This window comes from Lolium perenne, chromosome 7, assembly GCF_019359855.2.
Source record: "Lolium perenne isolate Kyuss_39 chromosome 7, Kyuss_2.0, whole genome shotgun sequence".
Classification (NCBI taxonomy): domain Eukaryota; kingdom Viridiplantae; phylum Streptophyta; class Magnoliopsida; order Poales; family Poaceae; genus Lolium; species Lolium perenne.
Window position 1 is genome coordinate 116,004,039 of NC_067250.2, and position 14,249 is coordinate 116,018,287.

The following is a 14,249-nucleotide window of genomic DNA, read 5'->3' on the forward strand; positions in this document are numbered from 1 at the left end:
ATCCCTCCTTTTTTTATGCTGTATTTGATTTTTCTTTGTCTGATTCTCTCCTCAGCCTTTAATGAACGAGTTCTTTCGGCTTGGTACCCAATTCGTCGGGTACCGTGATCTTTCGGACTCGCTGAAAGGTACTATGCTGCCTTTTTTCTCTTGATTGCACCGTCTGTGCTATGATCATTAACGCGACAATTTCTTTGCTGTTGATTATTTTTCAGCTGACCTTGCAGAAGCCAACAAACGTGCTGATGCTCTTGCTTTAAAATTGGAGCAGAGCGAAAAGGCTCGCAGGAAAGCTGAATCCAGCGCCGCTGTCGTTGAAGAGCTTCGAAAAAGGCTTCACGACGCGGAGACTTCTCTGAGTGACCATATCACTCAACAGACTGCGCGCGAAAATGAAATTATTACTCGCTTATCGTCGCAGTGTCGCCGTTTCGTTAGTAAGTACTTCGACCTCTCTTTGTTTGATTGCTGTCATGCTTTCTATTTTTTGACGATCTATATTTTTCGCCTCATAGGGAAGACGCGTCAACCTTATGATCTTGAACTTCCCGAGAACGACGCCCTTCTTGACACGCTCCCCCTTCTTGAGATTCACGGGGATGAAGCACGCCAAGGCATGGAAGATGCTGATTCGGCCCTGGCGAAGCTATTTCCATTCTTCTTCCCGAAGAAAGAAGAGCCAAAGACATTCGGCGAGCTGGCCAAGTGCTTCAATGCTGCAGAGGATCTTGGGCACAATCTTCGCCAAGAAGGATTGAAGGTTGGCGTCGAAGGTACTATTGCTTTGGTTGCGAGCAGTCAGCAAAACGTCGATTGGGCCAAGGTTGGAGATGTGCCGAAGATGGAGACAAAAACATGGGTTTCTTTGATTAAAGCTGCCAAGCCCAACTCGAAGAAGATCCTTGCCTTTCTTGGCTTCAAACCTACTCCAGCTCCAAGCTCATCTAAGCCGGAGGTCAAGTAGACGCTTTGTCTTTCCTATCCCCCTTTTTTTTATTTTTCTTTCTTCTTTTTGATGGTGTCGCCAAAGTAGTTATTGGCGACACTTATCCCACTAGCTCCTCTGTACTGTTTTGTAATTATGCCGAAAAATCAATGAAATTCTGTCTTGCTTGATGATTGATCTCGACTCTTTTTAATTTCAGTTGATATTTGATAACTATACTCCAACTCCTATTTCTTCCGATGTTTTGCCTCTTTCTTCTCGATCAAGAAAAGTTCTTGTTGATGCTGAACTTGGCGAAGGTTCTTTGGGTATGAGTTTGTTGCAAGAGTTGAAAGAAATTCGGCAGCAACTTCAGTATGCGAAGAAGCAAACACTTGTGATGATGGAGCAATCTCGGAGGGCCACTGAAGCTGAAAAAATTGCGCTTCAGCAGGTTCAGGAAGCCATGGCTGCTAAGGAAACCTCCGTTTCTGAAGCTGAAAAAGCGACCGCCCGAGAAAATCTTATGCTCGAGTTGATGAATGAAGCCTGCGCAGATATGTCGGGTATGTTTGCCGCATTTTCTTTTTATAAGATCACGACACCTTCTATCTTCTCGCCATACTTTCTATTTCTATCTTTAAAACTCATACACCGTTTCTTGACAGGTTCCTTTATTGATGCTGCTGCCGAAGAAGAGAGGGTGAATACTAGGACGAACCTCCTTGTTAACCTTTCCCTTGACCATGGTTCTCTGTTCTGGGCTACCCCAGAATGAACCCGACAAATTGTCAGGTTTCAGGACCGTGCCTCTCAGATTCGCGACTTCTTGGACTTCTGCACTAGGACCTTGTCTCTTGTTTACAAGACGATGTTTCCTCGCAACGAAGCACCCGATACACTTCTTGGTTTGATGGAGAAATTTCGAGATGCTCCTAAAATCCATGGATTTGTTCGGGCGCAACTTTCTGCTGGCGCTAGATTTGCTATGATGATGATCAAGATCTGCCATCCCAAATTTGACATGAGCCAAATTGTTTCCAAGTGTTTGGCCAAGATGGCGAAGAAGAAAAGGGATGTCGGTAAAATTGATGATCATGTGACTCCCGTTGCCAAAAATATGATGGATGAACTTCTTCGGATGGACTCCGAATTATTCGTTAAGGGCAGCTATGCTAAACACAGTACCCGTCCTGTAAATCGGGTGACCATAGATAACATACTGGGCCATCATTAATTTTTTTCCCTTGATTTTTTCTCGGAACTCTTTTTTGTATATTGTAATCATGTTCTATATTGTATAACTGATAAACTATTTTTTCTTCGTTGATACCTCAAGTGGCTTGGTGTCGACTTTATTTATTGTATGCGCGAGGTTTTTAAACCAAAGTGTCGGAATTGTATTGAGCATGCTATATTTGCGGGTACTAGCCCCCTCGAGCCTGCCGAAGAAATGTATATCTCAACTATCTTTACTATATTGCAGCACCGCGAGCCCGCCTCATTAAAAACCTTTTCCGGCCCCACTCGGTGCCCCGAAAAAGGAAAAGAGTGCGTCTGAAAACTCGCGGGCGTTTCAGTACATTGAAGTTTTACAAGGACTATATTTCGACTCTAAGCGTAGAAACGCCTGAGTTGCGCCACGTTCCAGGGATTTTGCTCCTCCACCCCTGTCTTCTTGTCCTTTATCCTGTATGCTCCTCCTCCGATTACTTCTGTGACGATGTAAGGTCCAAGCCATGGTGACTCGAGCTTTTCATGGCTTTTTTGCGTGAGCCGAAGGACTAGATCTCCCACCTGAAAGGATCTTGGCCGTAAACGTCGACTATGGTAATTTTTCAGGTCCTGCTGATATTTGGTTACTCGAGAGAGTACTTCATCTCTAGCCTCGTCGAGTGCGTCGACGTCATCCTCTAGCGCTTTTCTCGACACCTCTTCGTCATATTCTACGACTCGTGGAGAATCGTGCTCTACCTCAATTGGTAATACTGCTTCCGCTCCATGTACCAAGAAGAACGGAGTTTCTTGTGTCGCTGTGTTTGGTGTTGTTCGTATGCTCCATAATACACTGGGCAGCTCCTCTGGCCAGGTGTATCGAGCTTTCTCCAGTGGTGCTAGTAAGCGTTTCTTGATGCCGTTGCAGATTATTCCATTGGCTTTCTCGACTTGACCGTTGGTTTGCGGGTGTGCAACCGACGCAAAGTTTAGCTTGATACCCACTTCTTCGCAGTAATCTTTGAACTCATTGGATGTGAAATTACTGCCATTGTCCGTGACGATGCTGTGAGGCACTCCAAACCTGAAGACGAGACTTTTTATGAATTTAACTGCGGATGCCCCGTCTGGTGAGTTTATCGGCTTTGCTTCTATCCACTTTGTAAATTTGTCGACGGCGACCAGCATATACTCCTTTCCTCCTGGCCAGGATTTGTGTAACTTTCCCACCATATCGAGGCCCCACTGAGCAAAGGGCCACGACAAAGGTATTGGCATCAGCTCTGCTGCCGGGGAGTGAGGTTTTGCGGCAAACCTCTGGCACGCATCACAGGTTCGTACTATCTCCTTTGCGTCCTCTATTGCTGTCAACCAGTAAAATCCAGCTCGAAAGACTTTGGCAGCAATAGCTCGGCTACTCGCGTGGTGACCGCAAATTCCTTCGTGTACGTCCTTGAGGATCGTCCTTCCTTCCTCGGGTGTGACGCACCTCTGTAGTACTCCCGAAATACTTCGTTTGTATAGCTCCCCTTTGACCACAGTAAAAGCCTTAGATCGTCTAATAACTCGCCTTGCTTCGACTGGATCGTCGGGTATTTCCTTCTTCAGGATGTATGATATGTACGTCTGCATCCATGGTATCTGTACCATCATGACCAGGTCCTGATCTTCTTCTTCTTCCTCTAGTACTTCATTGGTAGCCCCCAAGGGTTTTTTCTCCTTCTTTTTTGGTTTTGTTGACTTTGTAGATCTCTCTGCTATCTCTTCCCAAAATACGCCTGGCGGAACTGCAAGGCATTGCGACCCGATGTTTGCGAGAACGCCGGCTTCATCATTGCTCAATCTGCTGATATGATTTACTTTGCATCCGTCGAACAACTTCTCGAGCTCGTTGTAGACTTCCTTGTATGCTATCATACTATCGTTGACTGCATCGCATTGGTTCATGACATGCTGAGCTACCAACTGCGAGTCACCAAAGATTTTTAGTCGAGTTGCACCGCAAGCTTTCGCCATCTTCATCCCGTGTATGAGGGCTTCGTATTCTGCCTCATTGTTAGACGCGTTTGGGAACATCATCCTCAGAACGTACTTCAGCTTGTCGCCTTCTGGTGATATTAATATCACCCCTGCGCCTGCTCCTTCTAATCTCTTGGACCCATCGAAGTTCATGGTCCAAGTTCTCGATAAGTCTGGTGGTCCTGTGTTTTGCAACTCCATCCACTCCGCGATGAAGTCTGGTAGGATTTGCGACTTGATTGCTTTCCTTTTTTCATACGTGATGTCCCGAGGGGAAAGTTCTATTCCCCAAAGGGAGACACGACCCGTAGCTTCTGGATTGTTTAGTATATTTGACAAGGGAGCTTCATTGACCACTACGATCGGGTGTGCCGAAAAGTAGTGGCGCAATTTTCGTGCGGTTGTGAATACTCCGTATGCTAGCTTTTGGTACTGAGGGTACCTTTGTTTTGAGGGCGATAAAACTTCGCTGACGAAGTATACTGGCCTCTGCACTCCGTGGAGTTTTCCTTCTTCCTCCCTTTCGACGACAAGGACCGTGCTTACCACCTGGGGTGTGGCCGCAATATACAGCAACAGAGGCTCCTTTTCTTTTGGTGCCACCAAGATTGGCGGTGTCGAGATTTTGCGCTTGAGGTCCTCAAAAGCTCTGTCCGCTTCTTCGTTCCATTGGAACTTGTCTCCCTGTTTGATCAAGGCGTAAAATGGTAACGCCTTTTCTCCTAGCCTGGCGACGAATCTGCTTAAAGCTGCGACTCGCCCGGCTAACTGCTGTACTTCTTTCAACTTCGTTGGTTTCCTCATCGTTACGATAGCCTGTATTTTTTCGGGGTTTGCTTCAATCCCTCTTGCTGATACTAGGAACCCGAGAAGTTCCCCTGCAGGGACGCCAAAAGAGCACTTTGTCGGGTTCAGCTTGAGGCAGAACTTGTCGAGGTTGTCGAAAGTTTCCTTCAGGTCCTCAATTAGGGTGTCGCCTTTTTTGGATGTTATGACGACATCGTCGATGTATACTTGTACATTTTTCCCTATCTGCTCTGCTAGGCACTTCTGCATCATCCGCTGATACGTTGCTCCCGCGTTTTTCAACCCGAAGGGCATTGTTCGATAGCAGAACACGCCGTAAGGGGTGATGAACGCTGTTTTCACCTCATCATCTTCTTTTAATCTAATCTGGTTATAACCAGAATAAGCATCCAGGAAGGAAAGACGTTCACATCCTGCCGTGGAGTCGATGATTTGATCGATCCTTGGGAGGGGAAAGTGATCCTTTGGACAATGTTTATTAAGACACGTAAAGTCGACGCACATGCGAAGGACCTTCGTGTTTTTCTTCGGCACCAGCACTGGGTTAGCTACCCATGTGGCCTCTGTATGTATTTCTTTGATGAAACCTGCTTCTCTGAGTCTGTTAATTTCCGATAGCATAGCCTTGCGGTTTGGTTCCGAAAAACGCCGCAGAGGTTGTTTGATTGGTTTCGCGATTGGATCCAAGTGTAGGTGGTGCTCGGCAAGTTCCCTGGGTACTCCTGGCATGTCAGCTGGACACCATGCGAAGATTTTCCAGTGCTCACGGAGGAACTCGACGAGCGCGCTTTCCTATGCGAGGTCCATGTTATTTGCAATGGACGTCGTTTTCTTCGGGTCTGTCGGGTGAATCTGTACTTCCTTGGAATCCTTTGCTGTGTTGAAGGTTGACTCCTTGCTGGGCCTCCCCACATCTGGTAGTACGTCGTAGTCTGTCGTGAGCTTTGACTTCATATATTCTGCTTGCATCCCGAAGGTTTCTGAAAGCCGATGAAATTCCTTATCACATTTATCGGCAAGCGCAAAGCTTCCTTTAATTGTGATTGGCCCCTTAGGTCCAGGCATCCTCCACAGCAGGTACGTGTAATGTGGTACTGCCATAAACCTAGCGTATGCTGGACGCCCCAAAAGAGCGTGGTATTGCGATGGGAAGTCCACGACTTCAAACTCCAGCCTCTCAATCCTGTAATTCTCTCGGGTGCCGAACTGAACGTCGAGATTGATCCTCCCCAGTGGGTAACTTGGCTTCTCTGGTGTGATGCCATGAAAACGCGTATCCGTTGGTTTGAGGTTTGCCAAGGATATGTTCATCTTCCTTAGTGTATCTGCATACATAAGGTTTAGACTGCTTCCTCCGTCAATGAAAACTCGAGACACGTCGAATCCGGCAATTACTGCGGGCAGAATAAGTGCTGATTGTCCTGGTCGAGGAACTTGCTGCGGGTGATCCGCAATTGTGAAACCAATATCTTGTCCCGACCAATTGAGATACTCGACTGTTGGTGGAGGCATCTTCTCTGCCATGAACACCTGCCGTGAGATTAATTTTTGAGCTCTATTGGATGGTCTGCCTTTCTGGATCATCGAGACTGCTCCATGGGAGTTGGGGTCGACATATGGTGGTGGTGCTGGTGCTGCCGCTATTCTGAGCTGGTGTCGATTTTCTTCCGTAATTGCGGGAGGAGGTGGTAGGTGGATCTCACTCCTAGGTCCTTGGGGGTTTCGACTTGCTGCCTGAGCATGGGCTTGCGTGGCAACCCTCATCATTGCTTGAAAATTCCGACAGTCTTTCTGTAGATGTCCTGACTGCCTTACTCCATTGTTGTCGACGAAGAAGTGCATCTGGCATGGGCCGTTCATCATATCCTCAGGGGTCACAAAGGGCCTCCTAGGTCCATTGTTTGGTCTGTTATTTCGCGGATCATCTCTGTTGTCACTTCGCTGCTCATTGCTTCGTTGATAATTATCTCTATTGCTTCCTCCAGCGCCCGATCGAAACCCGGCCGAAATTTGGCCAGGTGGATCATAACTCGAGAATCGAGAGAATCGTCGCCTGCCCTGATAATTTCGACTGCGGTCCTCCTCTGGTGACCTGTGTCGCTTATTGTGCACAGCATCTTCGCCATCAGCCCATTTGTTTGCTATCTCCATTAATGCTGATACTGTTTTTGGGTTAGTCCTTCCCAAATCCTCCACGAAATCTCCTCGCCGGACTCCTGCAACGAACGCGTCTATGGCTCTCTCGTCAGATATGTTTTCTGCCGAGTTTTTGATGATGTTCCACCTTTGGATGTAGTTCCTCATTGATTCGTCATGTTTCTGTCGGCATGATCTCAACTCCTCGAGTGTCGCAGGCTTTTTGCAGGTAGACCGAAAATTCTTGATGAATATATCCTCGAAATCAGTCCAGCTGTCGATGGAACCTATTGGAAGCTTTTTTATCCAAGATCTCGCAGCTCCACTCAAGTGTACCTGGATGCTTTGCATTGCCGTCGCCCTTGTACCACCGATTAGCTTCACTGTCTCGAGGTAATCTACCAACCAATCCTCAGGATCCTGCAATCCGTCGAATTTTTTGAAATTATCGGGTAGCTTAAACCCTGGAGGCACCCGAGTTTTTCGGACCCTTCTAGTAAAGCATGGTAGCCCACACATGTCCTCTTCCGCTATATCTGGGGAGTGGCGATGTTCCCTTCTATGTTGCCGTGCCCTGTCTACCCTTGCCTGAGTTTCTGCGTCCCTTGCTTCACCTGTTCTTTCGGGAGCTGCTGCTACCACCGCAGGTCGTGGACTATTTTGCCTTGCTGACCCTTCTGGAGGCGTCGATGCGAACGCTGTTCCCATGGCTCCAACACCTGCCATGGCCATGTTGTACAATGCTTCCCTTGGATCTCCAGGAGGTGGCCTGGATGCGAGGATATAGGCTTGTGTCGCCATATACCCAGCTTCCGGTGTTTTGGGAATAATATTTCCTCTCGTGTCTATTGACATAAAAGACATGTCGAGGTTTTGAACTAGATTCTCTCTTTCTGCTTCAGGTATGTTCTGCAACCTTGACCTTGCCCTGTTCCGAGCTTCTCTGTGACTATCTCCCGAAGTTCCTGAATGTCGACTGAGGTCTGCCCTTCGCCTGCTTGACGCGGAAGCTGCCTCCTTTGTTCTGTTTAGAACCTCTGTTTGTTTTTCCAATTCCCTTCCAGCTCGAGCAAGTCTATATTGGTATGCCTGCAATTCCTCGACCGTGGCGGTTGTCGCCATTGGTTCTGAACCATCCATAGCTCTTGCGGCTCTATGCCATGCTGCTTGTGGCAACTGAACTCTCACACGTGGTGTAGGCCCAACGTATTTGTTGCCTAATCCCCGCCTTAGGTCAGAGGGATCGACGTATGGATTTCCCAGGTCGTCGAAAGCCTCCGATGTTTCCTCCTGATCGCGACTTGCTTCTCCGATGACGTAGATTTGATGATATTTTGAATTTTGTGCCTTGCTGGATTCGGTGACACCATTAGAGAGATTGGTGAAGACCTTTCCAATGGTGATAGATTTGTCGATGAAGTCGAAGCTGTCGACGCTTTCGGAATCGCTGCTTATATAGGAGTCCGCAGACGACTCGAAAGACATGTCATTGAAGATCTTGGCGAGTTTTTCGCTTGCCTTGGTGCTGACGAAGCGTGGCGACGAGGTTTCTTCGTCGCCTGACTCGATCGATGATGCCGAGCTTGAAGATTCAGTATGCTCCACAGGAAACCTCGGGAAGGTCGGAATTTCGAGACGATAACTTCCTTCCTTCCCGACGCGAAAGTGGAACCTCCCGAACGTCATCTCCATGGGTTCCTCCGGATATGTATATGCATCCAAATGGGAGGGCGGGTGAGGTACAAAATCAACGAGACCAGTTTCGATCTGTTTACCTCTGTCCAAGATGTTGCTTGCTGCCGATGAAGTCGACGATCCTGAACGTGCCATCGAGATCAGCTCCTTGTCGCCTCTAAATCCCACAGACGGCACCAATTGACAAGGTATTAACTTGTCAATGCCTACAAGTAGTAGACTAGGGTTTCGTTGGATGTAGAGGGCAAGTAGATCTCAAAGGTTTCAGCCGAAAAGTGCTCGACGAAATAAAGCTAGGGTTTGCTCAACAATGATTCGATGATCTCTCTCTCGTCCCTCGACTCCCCCTTATATATGAGGCGGAGGCGAGGGATTCGTATTGTACAAGTTACAGAGTCCGGGGAGGTTTCTAACTCATCCCGCAAGATTATATATACAACACTTCCTTACAACTCTAGCTTTCCTTAATAATATCTTCGGGCTTCCGAGTCTTCTTATTCTTCGGGTAGTGGGCCTTCAGTAAACCCCGGGTACTATCTTCGGCAGGCCCATTGGGGATGCCTATGTCAGAAAGTAAAACACAAAGTAGTATGGTAGTGGTGCCTTGCTCAAGTAGAGCTTGCACTTGGGTAACTTGCAAGAGTATAGCTTTCCTTGATTGGTACAGTGGTAAAAGTTTTCTTCTTCTCCTTGGTAGACGACCTCCTCCTCCTGGTAGTCCTCGGTACTAGCGTCTATAAACGGATACAAGGTATACAATCACCACACAAAGCTTAAGTGCTAGACTTAACACACAAATGGATCACACAAGCTATCCTATCATCACACATTACTAACAAGGTGGTGGGCTTTGTTTTCTTTTAATAACACTTCTAAGAAGAATAACTTCCTCTTAGTGAAATATGGATTAGGGTTTCTATTTATTTCTTTTGGAGAAATAATTTCCTCTCATTGAATCTTATTAAGATTTAATCTCCTCAATTAATAAGTGTGAGATCATGTTGACCAAGGTCAACACTTCACATTCATCATTTGAGAAAAAGATTTAAATGAGATACTACCTCTCATACAATTTAAATACTACTTTGATTTAATATCCTCAAGTAAGCAAGTATGAGACCATGCAACTAAGGTCATCACATTACTTCACATTACTTTGGAAGATGACTTAAATGAGATGCTACACCTCATAGGTTTGAAATTCAAAATTTGAAATGATTTAAATGAGCTAGAAATGACTACATAGCCATTATTTTTTCTAGTCCATGATCATGCAAACAACAATGCTATGTTTTTACATAATCAATTAGACAATATGAAATGTGATTTATGAGAGTTGGAATCAACTCAAAATCACTTATGGTTGATTTTTAATAATTGTTTGAATTGGCAAAAGGCTCTTGTCGTTGCCTAATCGACGATACCTCGGAGGAGGGATCCTCACGAGGGGGAGAAGAAGTAGGGGCCATATGGCGGAGTGCACACGGGACGGTGGTACACGATTTACCCAGCTTCGGAACACCTGCACGATGACAGGGCCTACTGCTGCTTGTCTGGAATTATCTGGGCGCTTTCGCGTGGTTACAATGAGTTGTTGTTCTGCCTCTAAGGCTCCCAGGATCCAGCTTATAAAGGCGCACGGATCTAGGGTTTACATGGAGAGTCCTAGCCGGATTACAGGTTGCCTAACTATGGTACAATGTCTTGCCGTGTACGTTAAGGATCCGCCTTCCCTTATACGTCGTACCGGATCCGGGTTCCTAATGGGCCTCCATGATCCGGGTTCCTCCAAAGGTCGGTTGGATCCGGCTTCCCTCTCCTCGGCTGGACTTCATCCTTCAGGATCAACAGCAACTGCACCGCCCGATGGGCCACCCAGGCTTGCCGGATCTAGGCACTGTCGATGGTACACCCATGAAGTATACCCACAATAGTAGCCCCCAGAGTTCTCCGAGTTTCACCTCTAGCGCCTTATGGTCTCCAGCAATATTGATAACACGGAGAAACTTGAAGAACTCCCACTTCACATTTTCTTCTTTTCCAACTTTTAGTCGGAAAATTCCCTAATCCTGCGGGACTTCATCCATCGACTGTACACAACATGTCTCCGGGTTACTCCCCTGCTTGCGGACAAGAGTTTGCTTATCTTCACGCTGTTACCCGGAATCTTAACAGACTCAAACGGTTCCGCCAATTCTGGCGCCATTTTCGCGCGATTTGAGCGGTAAATTATCCTTAGCCATTTTTACTGTTTAGGGTTCTGACACGTGTCACGCATCCAACGGTGCGACGCTTGCGTTCCGACCACAGGATGCGGAGCACGAATCTCCTCCCACAGCCTATAAATATCCACCGTCGACCTCTAACTCCTCATTCACCCCCCTTTCTACCTCTCTGCGAAGCGCCGCCCTTGAGCTCCCCCTTCCGCCATGCCGGAGTTTACCGGAATCCCGCCGGAGTTTCGCCGGAGCCGTTTCACCGCCGCGCAGTGTTCTTCCTGTTCTTAACTCCAGCGAGCCACCGCGCAAAAACCTCGTCGCCGGCGACTCCGACCACCGCGGAATCCATCACGGTAAGCTCTCGAGCTTCGTCCTCACGCCGTAGTTGGTAGGGATGAACCTTAGGATGGCGACGTGGATCCGACTAAGCTATGTTCTCCGCCATCGTTTTTCTTTCAGATGTCTTCTACGACTCCGCCTCCAACTTCCGAGCCGATCTTGGCAACCCCAATCTCCTCCGCCCCTCCATCCTTTGTCCCAGTCCAGCCGGATCCTTCCAAGGATTCCGGCAAGGATGCTGAGGGGACCTCCACTATCCCGGAGAAAACCTCCGGGGCGGATCAAGCGGAGCACAAGGCGGAAGAAATAGCCGCCAAAAAGTCCAAGGCTCGTCAGCGAGATTCTGAAGCCAAGGGGAAATGGTGGCCTTGCACCACCAATGAGATGGAGCTGCAGAACCTGGAGGCGGAAGTCTTTCTGAAGCCCGGATCCTGGCGTACGGTTCCGGGTTCTCTGGCGCCAGCCCCCCAGGATGGCGAAATGGTGGTCACCAAGGCACTGGTGGAACGCGGCTTCTCCTTTCCGCCATCAGATTTCTTCTCGGAAATCATGAAGGCATACGGGCTCCGGCCCCACAACATATCGCCAAACAGCGTCTTGGCGATAAGCAACCATGTCACTCTCTGCGAGGGCCACCTCCGGGTACCTCCCGAACTTCCTCTATTTCAATACTTTTTCTCTGTCAAGAAGGATAAGATACCGCAGACCTCCGAGTTGGCCACTTGCGGGTCTATCACCTTCATGCTCCGCCCTGGCCGCTCTACCCCCCACCGACCACCACGAATCCGCGCGGTACTGGTCCGGAGGTTTCTTCTACCTGAAGGACGCCTCCGACCCGGCGAGCGAAAGGGTGCTGCCGCCCTTCAAGAACAGCCCCGCCAGCGAGACTCCGGCTTGGACGCAGTGCCCTCATCTCTCCGAGTCGCCTCAACTGTCCCGAGCAGTTAGGCGGATCCACAAGCTGACGGAAGAAGGTCTGACGGGGAAGGACCTTACCATGTCTTGGTTCACCAAGCGGATCCAACCGCTTCAACATCGGGATCGCTTGATGTTCCAGTACACGGGGCGCGACGATCCGATGCGCGCTTCCAAGGACAATCTCTCCGCCGACGCCATTGACAAGAGGATCCGGCTCCTCATCAAGATTCCGCGTGAACTACATGTTCACGTGTGTAACAAGGACATCCACACCAGCGGCCCCGGGACCGCGGTACATTTCTTCAACCTATACGGTGATTCCCTTTTCCGTTAATTTGTACTAAGTACCGGCTGGGTCACTCAGCTCGAAGCCCTCGAGGACAGTGAACTCGGAAACCTCGTCCGGGTCCCTCACGCGGGCAACACCGACCCGGAGGTCTCGTCCGAGGCGGAAGCCCCTGAAGTTCCGCGCTCTACCAAGAGGAAGAAGGTTGCTCCCTCCAGCCCCGTAGCCAAACGTGCCCGCGAAGTGGCCAGCACTGCGGCTACCCGCAAGGCGGAGGCGGAGAAGAAGCGCCTCAAGCTCATCGACACCAGCAACAAAGCTCAACCTGACATGCGCCACTTTTTCAAACCTTTCGGGTAAGTGCTCGATTTCCGAATTAAAATCCCTCTGTCATCATGAATTAGTAGATACTTAATCGCTATACTTTTTTCTTTTGCGCAACAGAGGTTCCGGAAGCCAGCCCCCCAAGGCACCCAAGAAGAGAACCAAGCCATCTCCGGCTTCTATCCCAATCACACCGGAAGTCGAGGTTCCGCCCAAAGCCTCCTCCACCACCAAGCCGGATCCCAAGGACGTCATCAACATTGATGACCTTCCCGAGGGCCCAACTGGCCATGGCGATTCCGAGAAGGGCGCATCCTCGTCCGCGCCTCCGCCTGAGCAGCCAACCGCCACCTCAGCTGAACCTACAGCTGAGCAATACGAGCAAAAAGTGCAGCTTATTCATGCCACTGGCATGCTCCAAATGCACCCTCACCCTTCTCCGCCTCTGCAAAAGCCCCCCTCTCTCAACGCCATGCGGAAGTCTCCGCTATGATGGAGAAGGTGTGGGGACCTGCGAACACGGAGATGAAGGAGCTCTCCAACCTCGAGAGTGATCTCAAGGTCTTCTTTGCTAAGCACAAGGAAGTGCGCCAGGTAAAACTAGCCCCCAAGCATTGGGTTAGACATTTTTCCGTGTAACATGTGTTAGCCGATGCTTTTTTTAATATGAACCTTAGGCGGAAATTTAAAATTTTCTCAATCCAAGACTTTGAACTCCTCGCCAGCCCCCAGAATTTTGAATTTCTGGCTAACTCATGTCTGCCTCTCAGAACACGCGGAAGCTGCACGAAGATCTGCGCGTCCATGTGCTGGAGCAAATGACGGAGATAGAGGGGCTGCGCCAGAATGCTGAAAATAGCCAAAAAGCTATAAAGCACTTGGAGACTCGCCTAAACGGTATGAACTCCGGGTTGGATGTGTATTTTGCTGTAATCTTTGATGGTGCATAACATGCATGAATTTCCGCCTTCAGAAGAAACTGCCAAGCACTCCTCCTTCGACAACCTGTCCGCCAAGGTCCAAGTACTCGAGGCGGAGAACGAATCCCTCAAAGCCTTTATTAACGAATCCTCCGAGAAGGAAACTCTGGCGAGGAAAGAGCTCTCGGAAAAGCACGCCCGCGACTTGGCGGAACTCACTGACAAGCTTAAGAAGAGCCAACACAGGGTAACATCCTTGGTGGCCAAAAATAAGATTCAAGAAGCGGAGGCGGAGGCTATTGACAAGATGATCTTCCGTCAGCATCCTTTATGTTGTAATTCCGGCTTCCTCATATTTTGCCATGTCCGCGGAAGATCTGATCATCGTTTTCGCAGCGAGCCTTGGCTTTGAATGGACCAAAGAGTCCACCCTCAAAAGGACGGAG